At 44.3% G+C, this 19,857-nt stretch overlaps 1 pseudogene; it reads left to right on the top strand.

Annotated features, from left to right (window-relative positions):
* Nucleotides 1-5,954: 5,954 nt before the first annotated feature.
* Nucleotides 5,955-9,088, top strand: LOC147419367 (uncharacterized; annotated as a pseudogene).
* Nucleotides 9,089-19,857: the final 10,769 nt, after the last annotated feature.

The raw sequence follows: 19,857 nt of genomic DNA, 5'->3' as shown, positions 1-19,857 counted from the left end.
GCAAGGCACTTCAGTGTATCAACTTAACACGTTTATCAACTTATTCTGAGTAACATACAAGGAGTGCCTACACTGTGGATTTACTTTCACAAAAATAGTTTTTACGCTTCCACTACAACTTTCGATACTCTTTCCAGGTATCGTTGCTACCTAATGTTTAGTATTTGCTTCATAACCGCTAAGATAGATTGCAAGTAAGGTGATGTTAGAATGCATTGGAGTTGATTAATTCAAAAAAGGTAAGATCGTGTTTGTTTCCAATGATTTTTATCGATCTCTCTTGAAGTTGTTGTAGTAGTTCACCACGGTTTAAACCTCCTACGCAATAGAGATTGAGATTAGTATATTTTCTAGCACAATTTAAACCTCCTACCCAATAGAGCTTGAGGTTAGTATATTTTCTTGTACTCGTTGCATATGATTGCATTGATAGGCACTGTGTACATATTATTTGTTCTATACACAAGGTGCATGTGTTACAAAAACTGCCTTTCTTTTGTAGCTGACATGCATGGTTTTGCTATCAATCAACTAGTTTATGTGATAACATGACTCTTCTAAGAGAGCATCAAGGCATGCAATCTCTTGTTTCAAAAACCAAAGAATGTGTAGTATGACTACATTCTTTTTGGTTTTGGGAATATTTCTCTTCTTTCAACGAGGAGATATAACTCTTTTAAGGATCCAATTGTAAATAAGATTCCAACTTGAGAGGATCTCCTGCTTCGTCTATAGCAATGGGTGTGTCTTTGGGAGCACATTTTGTACAGGTCCACCCCAACTAGTCCATGAAAAATTGCTCCATAAGAGTTGGTGGTCACTGATTGGCTTCTTCACACTTGTACTTTGAAGGAAAGAAGTTCTAAATTGCCAAGGGGTAGTAACTAAGTTCGTTTTACCAAGCTGCTTACCATCACTATTGGTAGCACTATAGCCTATGCCGGTCTTAGCTACCTAATGGCTTAAGTAGTTTCTTTTCAGAATTTGACCAAGGGGTTTAGATTGCCAAGGAAACACCAAGGGTTCTCAATTAAATATTTGTTTATCTTCACTAATATCTATTTTTAGTGTTTAACAAGCCAAAGAAATATTGGGCCTTTTGAGGGTGGGATTTTGGTATTGTACCTTCGAGGCTTGAAATTGCCCTTGACCTTGGGGTAAGTATATGGTACTTTTCACATCATAATACACATATAACTTGATTTGTTTCCTTTTTAAATATTCTTTGATTGAGCTTTACAAGTGGGATGCAAATTTTTAAATTCTTTCATCCACTTAAGTCTTTAGACACATGAAAAGCTCATGTATGACCAAACAATTTTGGGAAGGTAGTGTATCGGGTACCATCTCACAACTTGTTACTTTCCCTCATTAAATGTTAAGTCTAATAAAATCATAGGCCTACAAGGTGGGGTTCTGTTTGGCACATGCTGTTAGTCACAAGGTGTGCAACATGGTCTAGGAACTCATGGAGTTTGGTTTAGCCGATGTGGAGCAAGATTTATGAGGGTCTCTCTCACTCATGTCATTGAGTGTTTCCATTGTCCAATTACCTCTACACACAAGTACTTTTCGTACTTGATGGATGTCTTATTTCCTGACATCACTATATGAGACATATTCCACATGTGGAGAATATGCTTCTGTGGGACTAGCATTGGCTCTTGTTTCTCCACTTATGTGTCATGACAAAGTCCCTATGTGTAGGCCAAATCCGTTCATTAGACCACTTCAAGCATGCAATATCAAGAACAGTTTCAGTGGTCAAAAATTTTTAGATACCTAGTAAGACTTGTTAATGTTACAGTTAAACAACATTAACTGATGGTTGTTCAAGGATTTTTAGGCTGCAATTTTGTATACCTATGATGCACATAATGAGGCTATGTCTTGTTAATGAAAATGTTTCATTGCTTGTACCTAGATGTGATTTTATATCACATATTATTATGGTCCAAATGTTTTAGCAAGGCTATTGAATAAATGGAGCGGGAAGTATCTCGTTTCTTTTCGTAGAGCTATTTACACATTTTATTTCCCTCAACTTTCATGTATGCTATGAGCATAACATCCACCATAAGCATTGCCAACTACAAATCATTATTCTTGGAAATGCACATTCGGATAGGTTTTTGCTAAATGCTTGCACATTAGGTGTTGTGGGTCCTATTGTTTTGCAAAGGCATATTTGTAGCGGCATGCAACTTCATGAATACAATAGCTTATGAAGCTTTTTAGCACCACAAGTGCAATGTAGTACCTCTATGGGACTTATTGTGGGTATACCATCCATCATACAAGGTCATGGCTCGATATGGGTGATAGTTGGTGGTTGAAAATCTGTATAGCTTATATAGATTTCCTTGTATTGTGACTCATTGTGAACCCATGTTTAACAATCATGTCTGGTAGACTTTTTGGACAACTCAATATCAGTACTACCAATCATCCACCAATGGATGGATAGCTTGCAAGTGTTAATCCAATGCTAAAGGATATGCTCCAAGCATACGTTAGCAAGCAATGATCCAATTGGGAAGATTATTTCTCTAGTTTGGAGTTTGATTATCATCATGCAAATCATGTTATGACTAGGTTTAGTCCCTTCATGCTTATGTCATATTTTCAACCTTGATCACTAGTTATGGCGGGGCTTGCTATTGATGAGAAATGACAGCACGTCAAGGAATCAATCTGTGCTGATGAGATATGATGGCAAGTCACTTTCAAGGAAAGTTAAGGAGAGGTATTCTTACGTGTTCCAACACCTTTAGAAAGTCTGAAAATTGGTCACTCATTTAGTTACCTCTTAGTTGTGGTAACCCATTTAAACTACTCAAGTGACTTATAAATCAGCTCTACACACTATTGCATTCATCCAGTTCTAGATATACGTAGTTCCCAAAAATGTTTACAAAGGGAGAATAATGTAGATGATCAAGATGTTTGTATTGATTTCATTAAACCTCCTACTGAACCATATGAATCTACACATATTCTTGACTATCATGGTATCGGTCAAGTGCATAGCTGGACCCAAGGAATGTGCCATTGTGGGAAACATTAGTGTCTTTAAGAAGACATCTCCACTTTTGTTTTCTAGGACAAAAATGCTTCTCTAAAGGGGGAGTAATGTCAGGCCAATTGTAGGACCACAGGCAAGGCCTAAGCTAAGAATGCAATCAAGGAGATTCATGTAGGAGGGCCAAAGGCCTATAAAGGGAGTGTGGAAGGGTGGATTCAAGGATGTTGTAGCCCTTGGCCTTTCAATAGCCATGATGTATGACCCCAAAGTAAGTGAATAGGAGGAACACTACTGTAAAAAGAAAAGTTCATCGCAAACATATCCAATTGTTACCTTCACATTTGCACATACACCATAAAGTTTGCCAAGCAGTGTATCAAATTTGCCAACCATGATCCACATTGATAGGCCACTTTCCCCTTTCATGCAAGAATCTTCCATATAAGGTTAATTTACCAATCATGGTCCACAAGCACTAAAATAGGCTCATCAATGTCACCAAGCTTAACAACAGTCTGTATTGTAACTCTTGCCCAATGAGTCTCGAAAAAGTGACACTTGGGCACAATTTCTTCATCTCCATCATCATTAAAATGGATTTTTTAAAAGCTCATGTGTAATTTGATTTTGAAACCACCACAACTTTGGATCCTTCTTCTTCAATCTTTGGTTCCTAAGCATCCAAAATTGATTCACTATGTTGAATCATCTAGCCCTCGATCGGATCAGGTTCTTGCTTACTTGGTACTTGGATTTTTTCTTTTATAATGTCGATAAGTTCTTCATGAAATTTGTTCTTTGCAACCCCCAAGATGTTTCCCAATGCGAGCTCCAACTTGCTATTGAGGATACATTCCTCAAAAACCTCCTTTAAATCTATAGCCAATTTAAATCATAAATTTTATTTATAAGAAGGTCCTCAAGACCTACCTCGTTTCTTGTCCTTGGGCACCTCTTCCAATAAAAACTTTAGGTGCATCCTCCCTACATACACGTGCAATCCAAAAGTTTTTGCTTTGATGAGAGCAAAGTTAATTTGCATCTCTTCTACCAGCTTTGTATCGCCTTTCCGATAATTCAAGCAAAGAGGCTTCCCAATTTCCATAAGATGGATCCTCCCGTTGATACACTGTAGAATGCTCAGTTCTTGTTGAGTCACCTGAGCGTGCATATGGTTCTTGATAAAGCTCTTTATCAGGAGTATTGTTTCTTAGAGTGCCTTGATTTTATAGGGCACCTGACATGGTGATGACAAGGAAGCTCATAACTGCTTTAACCAAATGTGAAGGAATGCCATTTTTGAAATCCCATCACCTATGCTTGTACGTTAAACGCCAGTGGTGGCCCTACGTGAGATGGATGAAAATGATCACAATCGGTTGCTAGTTAGGGAATGTTGGGAGAGATGTAGTACTCGGCAATGCTTTGTTTGATACGCATGCCAATATGGTACTCTGATGAAAGCAATAGCAGTTCTTGATGGATATTTTTTCAAAAAGTATCATCACTGGGAGCGCATTGGTTGCACTATATACTCGACATCACTGTGGCGAGGAAGCATTGCGCTGTTTTTGTTGTTTGTGAGGAAAAGGTGCTCTTCTAGATACAATAGCGTATGCTAGCACCTTGAAGGGGTATGATACTATTCTTGGCCATTACTTTGGTTGAAATTTATATTGTGGGAAGGAGAGGACTAAAAAAAGTAAAAACAGCTGGCAGTATGGGTCACGAGATTGCAGTGGCAAGGGAGGCCAACGGGTTGCGGGCTGGGGTGCAAAAGAGAGGAACGCCAAGGGGTAGTTCATAAGGGGAGCGCAAGCCAGAGAGGAGCGCGACCAGGCTGGAATTGGCTGTCGTCTGCAAAGGTAAGCGAAGCCAAGTTCAAGTGCGTGAGGGCCCCTGTTGTCTGGGAGCTCCCGAGGAGAGTCATCAAAGGGGGTTGACAGGAGTGAAGGAGGGTCTGCATTTCCCTTCTCTTTGTGTGCCTCCCCATGTAGGCAGGTGGAGATGGTCGGGAGAAGTTGGGAGATGGATTTTGTTGTATGTATTGATCGAGAAAAACCTCCAGCAAGGTGTCTAGAGCTGTGACAGATGTTGGATGCTGGAGTGTTGTGCATCTGGCCATCCCTTCCCCCATCATCTTCTGGCGATCCCGCTGGGGACGAAGGTTTTTGCCGTTTGTGCAGCCAGGATTTCTTTGCAGTTGTAAGCTGATTTGATTTGTCACGAATGTCTACGAATAAGGATGCTCATGTACTTTTTGGTGGAAGAGAAGTTGAAAATGTATAAGCTTGGGTGTTTTTTGCAGAAAATGAATTGTATGATCGGGGTATTTTTTTTGATGAGGCGATGGCCGACTTCATGTATCAAAAATTGCGGAAAGGTGCTTGGCAGTTCTATGTTGAACTTCCCGAGCATGTCCAATATAGTTGGAGGTTGATGAAGCACGCATTGTTGAAATGCTATGTGGGTTCGAATCTGCCACGAAAAAATAGTTTATATTTTTGTGGAACATATGAGGAATGTATAAGGCTGTGGATAATGCAGGTTGAGAAGGAGATGACGAGATTGGAAATTCAAGATGATATGCCAAAAGCAAATTATGCATCTCAGGGTTTGTCCCATGATGGGTTTGTTTTTTTGCATATGCTCCCCGAGGATTGGCGGCATAGCTGGACCGCCTTGGAGGTTTCATTGTTGATGCGTTATTGGAGGTTGCCAAAGCCTCTAGATTCAGTAGAAAGTTATGTTGAAATTGCTTTCGAGTCATTGCAAGATGAGTTCTAGAAAATGTTGCATAGCCAATTTGAGGTTGTCTATGATGATAATGCACATTGTCTATCAGATGTGCATGCAGAGAGGGATTTGCAAATGGCTGATGATGCTCCATTGTCTATCAGATGTGCATGCAGAGAGGGATTTGCAAATGGCTGATGATGCTCCATTGTCTATCAGATGTGCATGCAGAGAGGGATTTGCAAATGGCTGATGATGCTCCATGCCAGACAAATGATGGTGATGAGTTATTCGAGAGTGGCTATTGCAGTGATTTGGAATCTGATGATTGTAGCGCAAGCTTGTTTTTGGTTGACGAGTCTATAGATTGTATTCCGCTTGTTGGAGCGTTTGCTGATGAGGAGTCCTCTAGCGATGAATCTATGATGTTCGACCTCTCTCTGTACATGAGGGACATCAGAACAAAATGTCCAGATGAAGTTCATAATGGCAGGGAAGGGAACCAAGTTCTGGAGACTTTTGATAGGCAAGAAGGCTCATGTAAGATAAATGATCTGAAGTGTAGTGCATCTGGCTCTTCCTGTGATGTTTGGCAATTTATGAGCTCTTTACCTCTTGCTATGGACATTGATGAGTGTGAAAAAGCGATGATTCTCCTGATGCATATGCTAAGCACAAGGTGGATTTTGTAGATGAGCAACTATTGTCTCATGACAAGGAATGCGTCTTTGATAATATCTTCATGATCTTTATGACTCAGATGATGTAGCTATCGATAGAGGCAGCAATGGCTATGAGATTGAGAGTGATCAGATCTCAGGGAGGACAAGGAGGGCTTGTCTGAGATGTACGACCCATGTTGTGGTGATGTTTATGATTTGGATGTTTCAGCTCTACGCAAAGACTTGGTAAGGGCTACACAGGTCTGGAGCTTGTCTGAGCTGGATACTGGTGATTCTGATTCTGATTCTTGCATGTCACACCAAGAAGAGGTTGATTTTGTACCTGAGGAGAGTTTGTTACCACTCCTTTAGTGTTGCCTTAGAAGTCTTGCATGAAGGTAGTCATAAGAGGGTTGAAAATGCTGATGTTCTGAGTGAGTGTGTACCTCTTGATGAGAAGCCACAGCAGGAGGGAGGGTAGGCCTTTCTCTCTCTTGCTAAGCATATGCTGCAAAGAGGAGTCAGAGATGTGATGAGTGTAGAGTCAAAGTTTCTTTGTAGCAACGAGGGCCCAGGTAAGGTGGTCTTAGAGGATGAGGGCCATGCTGGTGGCAGATGTAATGACTTTGTTTTTTTCTATAATCTCTTATTCGAGACAGGTGATGTTCCTCCTATTTCACCTCAGACTGATGTATGCATATTCAGCGAGGTCGATTTTAAAGTTTTGGAGAGTTTGCTTAATGAAGATATGCCTCTTTTTCAAGTGAAGAGCCCTTCTATAGATCATGATGCGAATGCATATGCTAGTAGTGTGTACAAAGCCTTTGTGTGCCTCTTTGCTGGGATATATGCTCTTAGTAGTCTTTTGGAGGCCCAAGTGGCTACCACATATGCTCATAAGGAAAATACATGCATAATGGAGTGTAGTCCGGGCCTTGTTGATTTCTTTACAGGTTTTCTTGCTCATGGTGACAAGGATGAGACTTTGGGGCTTACCATATGCGCTGCTAGCGAGGGTTTATATTGAGGTCTGACTGTTTTTCATGGGAAGGGACAATATGCCCTGTTTATCTCGCATCCGGATGCGAGGTGGCACGCTTGATTGGAGCTATCCCTTTGATCCAGGAGGATAGCCATAGAAAAGTGGCTTGCTGTATAGTGTACATACCTGTTATCAGTTCTTGGAGGTTTGTGGATCTATCTTGGTCGTCGTTTGGTTTTTGTTTCGTTGTAGTGCTATGGTTGAGCATAAATGCTCAACTAGAGGGGAGGGCAATGATGATACAATGTAGAATGCTCAGTTCTTGTTGAGGCACCTGAGCATGCATATGGTTCTTGATGAGCTCTTTATCAGGAGATTTTATAGGGCACCTGACATGGTGATGACAAGGAAGCTCAGAACTGCTTTAACCAAACGTGAAGGAATGCCATATGGCATTCCCATCACCTATGCTTGTACGTTAAACGCCAGCGGTGGCCCTACGTGAGATGGATGAAAATGCTCACAATCGGGTTGCTAGTTAGGGACTGTTGGGAGAGATGTAGTACTCGGCAATGCTTTGTTTGATATGCATGCCAATATGGTACTCTCATGAAACAATAGAAGTTCTTGATGGATATTTTTTTCAAAAAGTATCATCACTGGGAGCGCATTGGTTGCATTGTATGCTCAACATCACTGTGGCGAGGAAGCATTGGGCTGTTTTTGTTGTTTGTGAGGAAAAGGTGCTCTTCTAGATATAATAGCGTATGCTAGCACCTTGAAGGCGTATGATACTATGCTTGGCCATTGCTTTGGTTGAAATTTATGTTGTGGGAAGGAGAGGCCTAAAAAAAGTAAAAACAGCTGGCAGTATGGGTCAGGAGATTGGCAGTGGAAAGAGAGGCCAACGGGTTGCGGGCCGGGGTGCAAAAGAGAGGAACGCCAAGGGGCAGTTCATAAGGGGAGCGCAAGCCAGAGAGGAGTGCGACCAGGCTGGAATTGGCTGTCGTCTGCAGAGGTAAGCGAAGCCAAGTTCAAGTGCGTGAGGGCCCCTGTTGTCTGGGAGCTCCTGAGGAGAGTCATCAAACGGGGTTGAGAGGAGTGAAGGAGGGTCCGCATCTCCCTTCTCTGTGTGTGCCTCCCCGTGTAGGCGGGTGGAGATGGTTGGGAGAAGTTGGGAGATGGGCTTCTGAAGTAGGGTCAAGAGGGTCTCCTCCTGAAACCATGCCTGTGCAAGCTTGCATGGATGAGCACGAGAGCTTGGAATGGTTGTGTAGGAGCTCGTGTACCGATTTGAGATGATGATATCTGATACTCGAAGATGATGCAGCAGATTTTTGTGATTTTGTTGTATGTATTGACCAAGAAAAACCTCCGGCAAGGTGTCTAGAGCTGTGTCAGATGTGGGATGCTGGAGTGTGTGCGTCTGGCCATCCCTTCCCCCATCACTGTCTTTCCAAAAGACTATAGTTTTCTTGTAAGCTTCATTAAAATCATCCCATAGTTTACGTTCATAATCCGAACTGTCACACCACATGCATTGACCATCCCAATCCCTACATGAAGGGCATAGCCCCATGCACTTAAACCGTCAGGTTTAAAAAGTTTCATGTTAAAATTTAACTCTTGTATACCTTTTCCTAGTTCATCAAGAAGTGGCTCCTCCAAGTTGGGCTTTGCATGTGTTGATTTCTCCGTTGATTCTTCTTCAATCAGGTCCATAGGATCAACCACAATTAGCTTGTCCATCCTCTTTTTCCACTTAATTGCTTCAAAATAATTTTCCAATAAAAAGTTAAGCCTAACTCACCCTTTGGGTCTTCAAGCAGTTGCCAAACTCTTTTGAAGGCGTGGGTTAGCTACTTGAGCAAGTAATTTCACCATGTTTGGCTTCATCGTTCTTTGTTCTGATGTAGAAATCTGTGCAAACTTCTTCTCAAACTCTTGCAATAGCAACTTCCTGGAAGATAAACCCTTGTTATTTTTTTGTACCCACTTTATAACACTGTTCTTGGTCACTCTCTAGAAATCTTCAAGAAAGTATTCCTCTTGCAAAGCCTTCTTGAAATCCTGCCAATTTGCACTTTAGGCAACGTGAACCTCCCCAATTTGAGCCCTAAGCTTAGGCACTGCAATCAAATGAAATCCTTCCACTATACGTGATCGTTAACTCTATTATGCTCCATAGATTACTCATACATGTTGGAAAAATTCAAATTATCACGGCCTTTAAATCTTTGCAAGTTCTCAATTATCGCTTGCCGAGCTTGCTAAATGTGTTTGCTCCGATGGCATTACTGTTGGGAGGCTTGGTGCACAAAATTTTGGCATCGTCATCTTGATGCATGGCTGCCTCTTGCGATGTCAACATCTTTATCAAAGACTTTGGATGTGTTTGCTCACTAATTTCACTACTAATTTCATTTGTGTGTTTATGGTTTTGTGGATTTTGGATGTGTGTGCATGAAGCAATGTGTTCATTTTACCCTAGTTTGTCATGAATCTTTCCAATTGTGTGTTTACACAGTCTAATTTCACACTAACCCCTTGCTAATTTCACTAATTTTGCTAAATTACACACTAATTTGCTACTAAGGATTGAAGCTTTCAACTGTTCAACCGATCTTCATTGGAAAGGTAATCAAGGTGGTATTCTCAACCTCTCTAGAATCTAAACATGTGTAGAGATTCCAATATGATGCAATGCCAATGCTATGTTATGCTTTGAAAAATTTTGAATTGTTCATTTTTATGTCGTTGGTGTAGCCAAAGTGTGTCGACCATAGAAGATGGCATGAGCAGATAGGTGCAAGCTAGCAGAAGCATGGCAAAAGAATGAAGCAGCTATAAAGGTCATGGGCTGACAGGTAGCAGCGGATACGGCTTATAGGCTAGGAAAGGCTCCAAAAGGGGCTAATTTAAGAAGCAAGTGAAGGAGGTTCAAAGTGAAGTCTTTGGGTCTAGGAATGTAGAGCTTGAAGTGCTGAAGGAGCAGGTCCAGACGGCTCATCCAACTGAGCTACAAAGCCCAAGATATTCGGTTTGAAGGTTCAGTGTGCTGCTGATTCTTCTCGGATAGGGCAACTGGGGGCAGGTGGCCCAAGTGGATGTCAATGTATAGGTACGTAGTGCTTGATTTATGGAGCCTACCCGTCTTTTCAGATTGTAGATCAGAGCTACGAATTGCAGTTTATGGCCGGTTAAAGTTTTGACAGGGGCTAGGTTGGTGCCCACCTGATCACATGCTGAATCGGGCCATCTAGCGTTTTTTGGGCCTTGACTGAGTTCTAGAGGGCAATGTGCTTCATGTGGAGAAGGCATGAACTGACTGTGCATCAATCGGGTTCCCGGTCAGTGAGGTACCACATGTCAAAGTTTGGGATTGTTCTATGAGGGGTGCTTGCAAATGATTTTCTTGTGTTTTGGCGGCCTTGTTGGGCGGGCCTGGAAAAGTTGAGAGGCGACAAGGATTATGGTGAACCTAGCTAGAAATACGAGCTTTTGGCCGGGTTTTATGGCTTGGGAGCTTGGTCTGTGAGCAACAAATGGAAAAGGTGTAAACCAAGGGGAAAAAAAATGTGATCTTTTGAGGGTTTTTCCAACCCATCGCAAGAGGAGGCTTGGGAGCTTCCACGTGGAAGCAAGATACCCCACATGCGCAGACAATGGAGATGATAATGGGGTGTAGTGAAAGAGCTCCTAAGGAGCTCAACGATGGAGGATGGTGTGGTGGCCCTGTGTCAATACTGCACGCGGTGGCGCTGCCGACCAGGTGGCCATTTTGAAGGGAGTAGGCATTGGCGCCCTACGCTGGTGGCGCACTCGTTTTGGAGGGCTGCGGTGGCCGACTGATGATGTGGCATGCCCGTTAGGAGTCCAATCCTGCACCCTCCATTGGGGCCCAAAAAGTTTTGAAGGCAAGGGTGCCCCCCCCACTAGCGATATCGCTAGTGCCTAGGGGAGGGCCCCGCGATAGACAACAGGTATGTGTGAGAGAAGGCAGTTCGAGGATCAACCAAGGTGCCTACCCCCACACAGGGCCAATAAAGTGAGCCAGAGAGAGGGAGAGAGAAGGTGGGTTCAAAGGCCTAGAGGGCATTCTCTAAGGGCAAATGCAGGGTGCAAGCCGGGCAGCCGAGCTGGGCGGACAAGGCTACCATGCAAGAGTTACCAAAAATAAAAAGTGCCAGTGGAGCAAGAGGAAGAGAGAGAGAGAGTGTTCAAGGGCATTCCCAAAGGGTAAGTGCAAGGGTCGAGTTGGACAAAGGGACAAGGTGCCCATGCAATTGTTTTCAAAAATGGAGTATGACAAGTGCTAGCAATGCAAAGGCAATTCTAAATGAAGCTGCGAGTGAATTGAATGAGCAAGAGAGCTCTCATTTTTTTCTTTTTTGGGTCTCCTACACACCCCTATGAGAAGATGTACACGTTAATTTTTTGGGTCTTTTTCCCTTAGGTCTTTTTGGGGGAGCCATTGGGGATTTTTGCCTGTTGAATGTTTATGCCGAGGTTCGTGCCAACAGGGAATTGGTTGTACATGTTTTGTATTTGCAAGAAGGCCATTCATTGCTGTCTCTGGGTGTATTCCGCCTTCCCCCTTCTGTTCTCTGCTTGTGTGCGTGTGTTTCCGGGCGTGTGTGTACCCCCCCGAAGTTTGTCATGCAAAGGGAGATAGAGAGAGGCTGTGTTGGTTGTGGAAGATTGTGAATTGAGGAGAGTGGAGTGATCGGGTCTGTTTGGTGCATTGCAAGGCATGTGTGCGTATGGTCGTGTGCAGGCGGTGGTTTGTTTGTGGATAGAGTCGAGTTCTGAAGGTGAACTCTAGTGGATTGGGGCGTTGTGTATACCTTGGGCTATAATGAGGCATTGTGTTGTGCGCTGGGTGTGTTTCCATTTCCTCCTCTCCATCTTCTGGTGCCCCCACATAGGACCTATCTGATGCTCCAATTTGAGGTTGAAAGGGGTGTTTTTTAGCTGACAAAGTGGTTGGCTGATGGTCGCAGTGTTTGATGGTCGAGTTTGAAGTTGGAAGAGATGGTGGAGCTAGGTTTTTGCCCCATATTTACGGGTGTTGAAGATCGGGAGGATTGGTTAGTAGATTTGAGTTATGGTGGCTGCTGTCAATGTGTATGTGACGGATGCGCAAAAGCTGCAGACGGTGCCACTGTTGATGCGAGGACGAGCCGAGGTTTGGTGCGATGGTTTAAAGAGCAGTGATTGAGAATCATGGTAGAGGTTGCAAAGTCAGTTTTTGGAGCAGTATCGAGAGGTGATTAGTGTGGAAGAAGCTGGTGCAAAGCTAAAGGCGGTACGCCAGGATGTGAGTAAGGTTTTTTCTATTTTCATTGAGCAGTTTGAAGCCTGTTGGAAGCAATTAGATGTCGATACTGGGGTAAGAAGCAATCAGTATTTGAAATTATCGAAGTTGTTAGAGTGCTTGCATCCGAGGATTAGAGAAAGATGAAGCAGAAGCTGGAGCTGGGTGTATTGAAACTCGCAGATTATGTGCCTGTTGTGAAGGTAGCGAAGTGTTCTTTGGTCCGACCGAGGGTGATTCTAGTTGTTAGAAGTGGAGAGCTTGTTGAGGTAAGGCCTACTGTTGGTTATGTTCCTTGGAGGTTTCTAGTTTGTGATGTGCATGTGCCGAGGGTGGACGAGCTTGTCAACGAGGAGAAGCTCCATGTTGAAGCGAACTAGTGTGCAAAAGCGATAGCAGATGTTGAGGTTCCAATGCGGACTGACGAAGTAAAGCCTGTTCTTGTGGAAAGTTTGCATGAAAGGTTAGTACTATGCAATCGAGATGCAGATACCAAGGGTTGGGAAGTAGATGAAGAAAGTGATCAAAGCCATGGAGATGGCAAAGATTTTGTGGAGCAGCAAGCGGATGAAGATGCAGATAAGGAGTCGGTAAATGATGCCAGTGATGATGAAGGTACAAGTTTGAGTAGTTGGGGACAAGCAAGGAGGCTAGAACGGATGAGTCCACCTCCTATGCCGAGGAGACAGAGTCTGATGAACCTGAGTTGGTGAAGCTAAAACTGCCTTATTATGCTTTTGATTATATGGTAGTAGCTCATGTTCAAGAAGGGTAGGGAATAGAGCAACCTGATGTGCATGATGAAGACCAAATGGAGTGGTCCAGGCCTACAGGTGATGATATGCAGGTAAAGGTGGTGTGTGGTGCCATGCTAATGTCCATGCTGATGAAGGTAGCGGTGGAATGTGTCATATTGGTGCAACAGGTGCAAAATGTTTCCAGGAGAGATAGAGCAGCCGTGCCTATGTTGGAGGAAGAGAATGATACAATAGAGAACAAGTTTCTCTCTTCCTTGGCGGAGCATGATGCAGCGGTAGAAGAGGTGATTGAAGAGCAGGTGGTTGAAGCTGAAGAGCAAGTGATTGAACCTGAAAAGCAAGAGGTGATGATTGATCTTGAAGGGCCGATTGATGAGGGAGGGCTCGATGATGCTAGAATCGAGTGTGTGGGCAAAGAGGAGGCTTTGTTGCCAAAGGTGGTGAGATTCCGATGCAACAAATGTGTCTAGTGGTGGAGAAAGGAGAATCCCAGGCAGTGGCTTTGCTTCCATTGAAGGTATGTAAGCTATGGTTGATGAATATGGTGATAGAAACAGCTATGTGGTCGACGCTTCAGCAGGTGTAGGGGTCTATTCTTGAGGCCTCCACTTTATTTGGTTGCAAGGGAGGGTCAGACATGTGTTCAAGCTTGGTGTCAGGTACAGGTTTTTTGGATGGGGATATGCTTGATGCTGCTTGGTATGGAGTAGCTAGGTTGCAGAGGGATGCTTTGAGTGCTGAAGGTAGGCTATGGGCAGGCGGAAGCTATGTGATGCACGGGGTGGGGCAACCCACTTGAAGGTTTGGCAGTAGGATGCAATAAAGTTGTGTAAATATGGTTTTGGTTTTCTCATAATGTGTGCTAGGTTTTGCAGTTAGTAGTGGAATAAAGCTCTTTTCTGGTTGAGCATGAATGCTCAATTAGGGAGTGGGCAATGATGGTGCGGCCAAAGTGTGTCGACCATAGAAGATGGAATGGGAAGATAGGTGCAAGCTAGCAGAAGCATGTCAAAAGGCTGGAGTAGCTATAAAGGTCATCGGTTGACAGGTAGTAGCGGATATGTATGGCTGATGCGGCTTATGGGCCAGGAAAGGCTCCAAAAGGGGCTAATTTGGGAAGCAAGTGAAGGAGGTTCAAGGTGCAATCTTTGGGTGTAGGAATGTAGAGCTTGAAGTGCTGAAGGAGCAGGTCCAGATGACTCATGAAACCAAGCTACGGAGCCCAAGATATTGGGGTTTGAAGGTTCAGTGTGTTGCAGATTCTTGCAGGATAGGGCAGCTGGCGGCAAGTGGTCCAAGTGGATGTCAGTGTATAGGCTTGTAGTGCTCAATTTATGGAGCCTAGTCGTCTTTTCAGATTGCAGATCAGAGCTACGAATTTTATGGCCAGTTGAAGTTTTGCCGGGGGCTAAGTTGGTGCCCACCTGACCACATGGGGAATCAGGCCATCTGGCGTTTTTAAAGCCTTGACTGAGTTCTAGAGGGCAAGGTGCTTCATGTGGAGTAGGCAGGAACTAACTGTGCATCAATCGGGTTCCCGGTCAGTGAGGTACCAAAGTCAAAGTTAGGGAGGGGTGCTTACAAATGATTTTCTTGTGTTTTAGCGGCCTTGTTGGGCAGGCCTGGAAAAGTCGAGAGGCGACAGGGATTACGGTGAATAAAGCCGGCAATACGAGCTTTTGGCTGGGTTTTATGGCTTGGGAGCTTGGTCTGTGAGCAACAAATGGCAAAGGTGTAAAGCAAGGGGACAAAAATGTGATCTTTTGAGGGTTTTTCCAACCCATCTCAAGAGGAGGCCTGGGAGCTGGCACGTGGAAGCAGAATACCCCACATGCATAGAAAATGGAGATGATAATGGGGTGTGGTGCAAGAGCTCCTGAGGAGCTCAGTGATGGCGGATGGTGTGGCCCTGTGTCGATACTGCATGCGGCGGTGCTGCCGGCCAGGCGGCCATTTTGAAGGGAGTAGGCATTGGTGCCCTGCGTCGGTGGCATGCTCGCTTTGGAGGGCTGCGGTGGCTGAGTGATGATGTGGCATGCCTGTTAGGAGTTCAATACCGCACCCACTGGGGCCCAAAATTTTTTGAAGGCAAGGGTGCCCCCCCACTAGCGATATCGCTAGTGCCTAGGGAAGGGCCCCGCAGCAGCAGACAACAGGTATGTGAGAGAGAAGGCAATTCAAGGATCACCCAAGGTGCCTAACCCCACACAGGGCCAGTAAAGTGAGCCAGAGAGAGGGAGAGAGAAGGTGGGTTCAAAGGCCTAGAGAGAATTCTCAAAGGGCAATTGCAAGGTGCAAACCGAGCAGCCGAGCTGGGCGGACAAGGTTACCATGCAAGAGTTACCAAAAATAAAAAGTGCCAATGGAGCAAGAGGAAGAGTGAGAGTGTTTAAGGGCATTCCCAAAGGGTAAGCGCAAGGGCCGAGCTAGACAAAGGGACAAGGTGCCCATGCAATTGTTTCCAAAAATGGAGTATGACAAGTGCTAGAAATGCAAAGGCAATTCTAAATGAAGCTGAGAGAGAACTGCACGAGCAAGAGAGCTCTCTATTTTTCTTTTTTTGGGTCTCCTAGATACCCCTATAAGAAGATGTACACGTTAATTTTTTGGGGCTTATTCGCTTAGGTCTTTTTGGGGGAGCCATTGGGCCTTTTTGCTTGTTGAAGTTTTTGCCGAGGTTCGTGTTGACAGGGAATTGGTTGTTCATGTTGTTGTATATGCAAGAAGAACATTAATTACTGTCTCTAGGCGTATTGCCCCTTCCCCCTTCTCTTCTCTACTTCTGTGCGTCTGTCGAGGATGTGTGTGCCCCCCCAAAGTTTGTCATGCAAAGGGAGATAGAGAGAGGCCAATCGCTCCCCCAAAAAGACCTAAGGGAAAAAGCCCCAAAAAATTAACGTGTACATCTTCTTATAGGGGTGTCTAGGAGACCCAAAAAAAGAAAAAAAAAAGATCTCTCTTGCTCGTGCAATTGTCTCTCAGCTTCATTTAGAATTGCCTTTGCATTGCTAGCACTTGTCATACTCCATTTTTGGAAACAATTGCATGGGCACCTTGTCCCTTTGTCCAGATCGGCCCTTGCACTTACCCTTTGGGAATGCCCCTAAACACACTCTCTCTTCCTCTTGCTCCACTGGCACTTTTTATTTTTGGTAACTCTTGCATGGTAACCTTGTCCGCCCAGCTCGGTTGCCCGGCTTGCACCTTGCATTTGCCCTTTGAGAATGCCCTCTAGGCCTTTGAACCCACCTTCTCTCTCCCTCTCTCTGGCTCACTTTATTGACCTTGTGGGGGGGTAGTCACCTTGGTCGATCCTTGAACTGCCTTCTCTCTCACATACCTGTTGTCTGCCGGCGGGGTCCCTCCCCTAGGAAATAGCGATATCGCTAATGGAGGGGGCACCCTTGCCTTCAAAATTTTTTGGGCCCCAGTGGGTGCAGGATCAAACTCCTAATGGGCGTGCCACATCATCAATCGGCCACCACAGACCTCTAGAGCGAGTGGCCACCACGGGCGCTGGGCACCGACACCTACTCCCTTCAAAATGGCCGCCTGGCCGGCAGCGCCGCCGCGTGTAGTATTGACACCATCCACCATCGTTGAGCTCCTTAGGAGCTCTCGCACCACACACAACTTAAGAGGAGCTCACGTCCCAACACCTATACCCCATTATCATCTCCATTGTCTACGCATGTGGGGTATTCTGCTTCCATGTGGTAGCTCTCGGGCCTCCTCTTGATATGGGAAACCCTCAAAAGATCACATTTCCCCCCCCTTGCTTTACACTTTTGCCATTTGTTGCTCACAGACCAAGCTCCCAATCCATAAAACCCAGCTGAAAGCTCGTATTGCCGGCTTGGTTCATTGTAATCCCTGTTGCCTCTTAACTTTTCCAGGCCCAACACAAGAAAATCATCTGTATTGGAACCTCAAATTGTGCTACCTCTTTTGCACGTTGGCTCGCTTCAACATGGAGTTTCTCCTTGTTGACGAGCTCGTCAACCCTCGGCATATGCTCATCACAAACTGGAAACCTCCAAGGAACATAACCAACAGTAGGCCTTACCTCAACAAGCTCTGCACTTCGAACAACTAGAATCGCCTTAGGTCGGACCAAAGAACACTTTGCTACCTTCAGAATAGGCACATAATTTGCCGACTTCAATATGCCCAGCTCCAGCTTCTGCTTTACCTTTCTACTCTTCATCTTGGCCAGATAGACCATGTCTTCATAGGTATCCGCACCGTCTTCGACCTTTTCTCTAATCCTCAGATGCAAGCTCTCTAACAGCTTCGACAACTTCAAATATTTATTGCTTCTTACCCTAGTAGCAATCTCTAACTACTTCCAACAGGCTTCAAACTGCTCAATGAAAATAGAAAAATCCCTACTCACATCTTGGCGTACCGCCTTCAGCTTTGTACCAGCTTCTTCCGCAGTAATCACCTCTCGAAACTGCTCCAAAAACTGACTTTGCAACCTCTTCCATGATTCTCAATCACTGCTCTTTAAACCATCAAACCAAACCTCGGCTCGTCCTTGCATCAACAATGGCACCATCTGCAGCTTTTTCGCATCCGTCAACATACGCATCGATAACAGCCATAACTCAAAATCTGCTAACCAATCCTCGTGATCTTCAATGCCCGTAAATATGGGGCGAAAACCTGGCTCCACCATCTCTGCCAACTTCAAACTCGACCATTCAGTACTGTGACCAACAGCCAACCACTTTATCCGCTAAAAAACACCCCTTTCAACCTCAAATTGGAGCATAAGATATATCCTCCGTGGGGACACCAGAAGATGGAGAGGGGGAAAGGGAACACACCTAGTGCACAACACAATGGTATCAAAGGAGAGAGGAGCTTGGCTATGGGTCTTGTGGAAAATTGGAGGAGAAGGGGGTACCATTTTTGAGTTCCCACTTGCTGCCCAGGTGCCTGGCCATCTTTTTGGTCCCCTGGACATTTGCTCCCACCCCCTCCCTTGGCCCAAAAGTCACCGACTGCCCATTTCTTACCTATATGAAGCCAAAATTGGACCAATTAAATGAAGCCTTGCAAGAGAGCCTTGTGTCGGTTGAGGAGAGAGAATAAATCTCTTGGAATAAAAGATCCAAAGAGGCTCCATTTTTTAGCTGCAACACCTGCAAACTTTCCAGAGAGCTCATTTTTTAGCAAGAGAGAGTACACCCCTAACTTCGGATGTCCATATCTCTCTCATCTTTTATCTATATTTAGCCTATGGATACTCTATAGACATCTACTTGAGACAAGCTACATCATTATGTACTTGGTTTCTCCTAATTCCAAGTGTGCTTCATGCTAGAAGGGTTCTTCATAAATCTATATAGGTGCTTATCACAGGTGGTTTTGGTGGTGTAATAGTTCTTCCTTCCGACGGTGTAACTCGTGCAAGGTTATAGAGACACTCATTTTACTTGCCCTTTGCACGCTTACATCATTTTGGTGCCCCCACTAAGGAGCAAGTGCTCATGTGCTCCAATTCTTGTTAAATATGTTTAATATGCAGGCAGAGAATGTAAAGGGGATGTGGCTCCTTAAGGACAACCGCTTATGTATGTGCAAATTGTAGACAACACTTGAGGTGGTCATGTAATTGGATTGCAACCTTGGAGGGTCATGAGGTTTTGTGAAGCCAAGCACTGGGGGCCGGGTTACCTAGTGTGAGGTGGATTAGGTACTGGAGTGATGCATCGACATCCCTTGAACTTACGTCACTTGTAAGTGTTTTTGTGGAAATCGAACATGGAGGATGAGTTTCCACAGTTTCATGGATTGCCTTATGAGAATGGATGGATTTTTATTGAGAAATGGAAAGTTAATTGCTTACTACAAAATATACTAGATCAAGCTATATTATTGTGGTTGCTGCAATACAATTTACAGGATGGGGCAAAAGTTTGGTTACAAAATTATGAAGAGGTGGTATATGCACAAACTCTAGGGGTGGTTTTGGACTACAATCATGTGAAGTAAGATTTTTTGGCACAGTACAAATCCATTGAAGTACCTGATGAAGTTTGGCATGAAAACACTCAAAAGGCTAATCAAAGTGTTGATGATTTTGTCATGCAGTTTACCCGTTTATGGGATAAATGGGCCCGAGATTTAGAAACTGAAATCCCTCCAGCCATGTTAAAGAAGGACCAATTTGTGGCAAACCTAAAGGAAAGTCTAAAGGTCAAGGTTGAGCTAAAAAGGCCTCTTACTTTCGAGGAAGGAGTCACCATCATCAGGAAGAAAGAATGGAAAGCTCAAAGACTTAATGAGTATGGGAAAGCGGTCCATGTGCAAGGTAATGGTAGCCAAAATGAAGGAAATCAGATGGAGGCTGAAGCCCAACCTGCTAA

Source organism: Adiantum capillus-veneris, chromosome 29 (assembly GCF_014529385.1).
Source record: "Adiantum capillus-veneris isolate H3 chromosome 29, ASM1452938v2, whole genome shotgun sequence".
Taxonomy (NCBI): domain Eukaryota; kingdom Viridiplantae; phylum Streptophyta; class Polypodiopsida; order Polypodiales; family Pteridaceae; genus Adiantum; species Adiantum capillus-veneris.
This window is presented reverse-complemented; position numbering and strand designations above follow the sequence as displayed.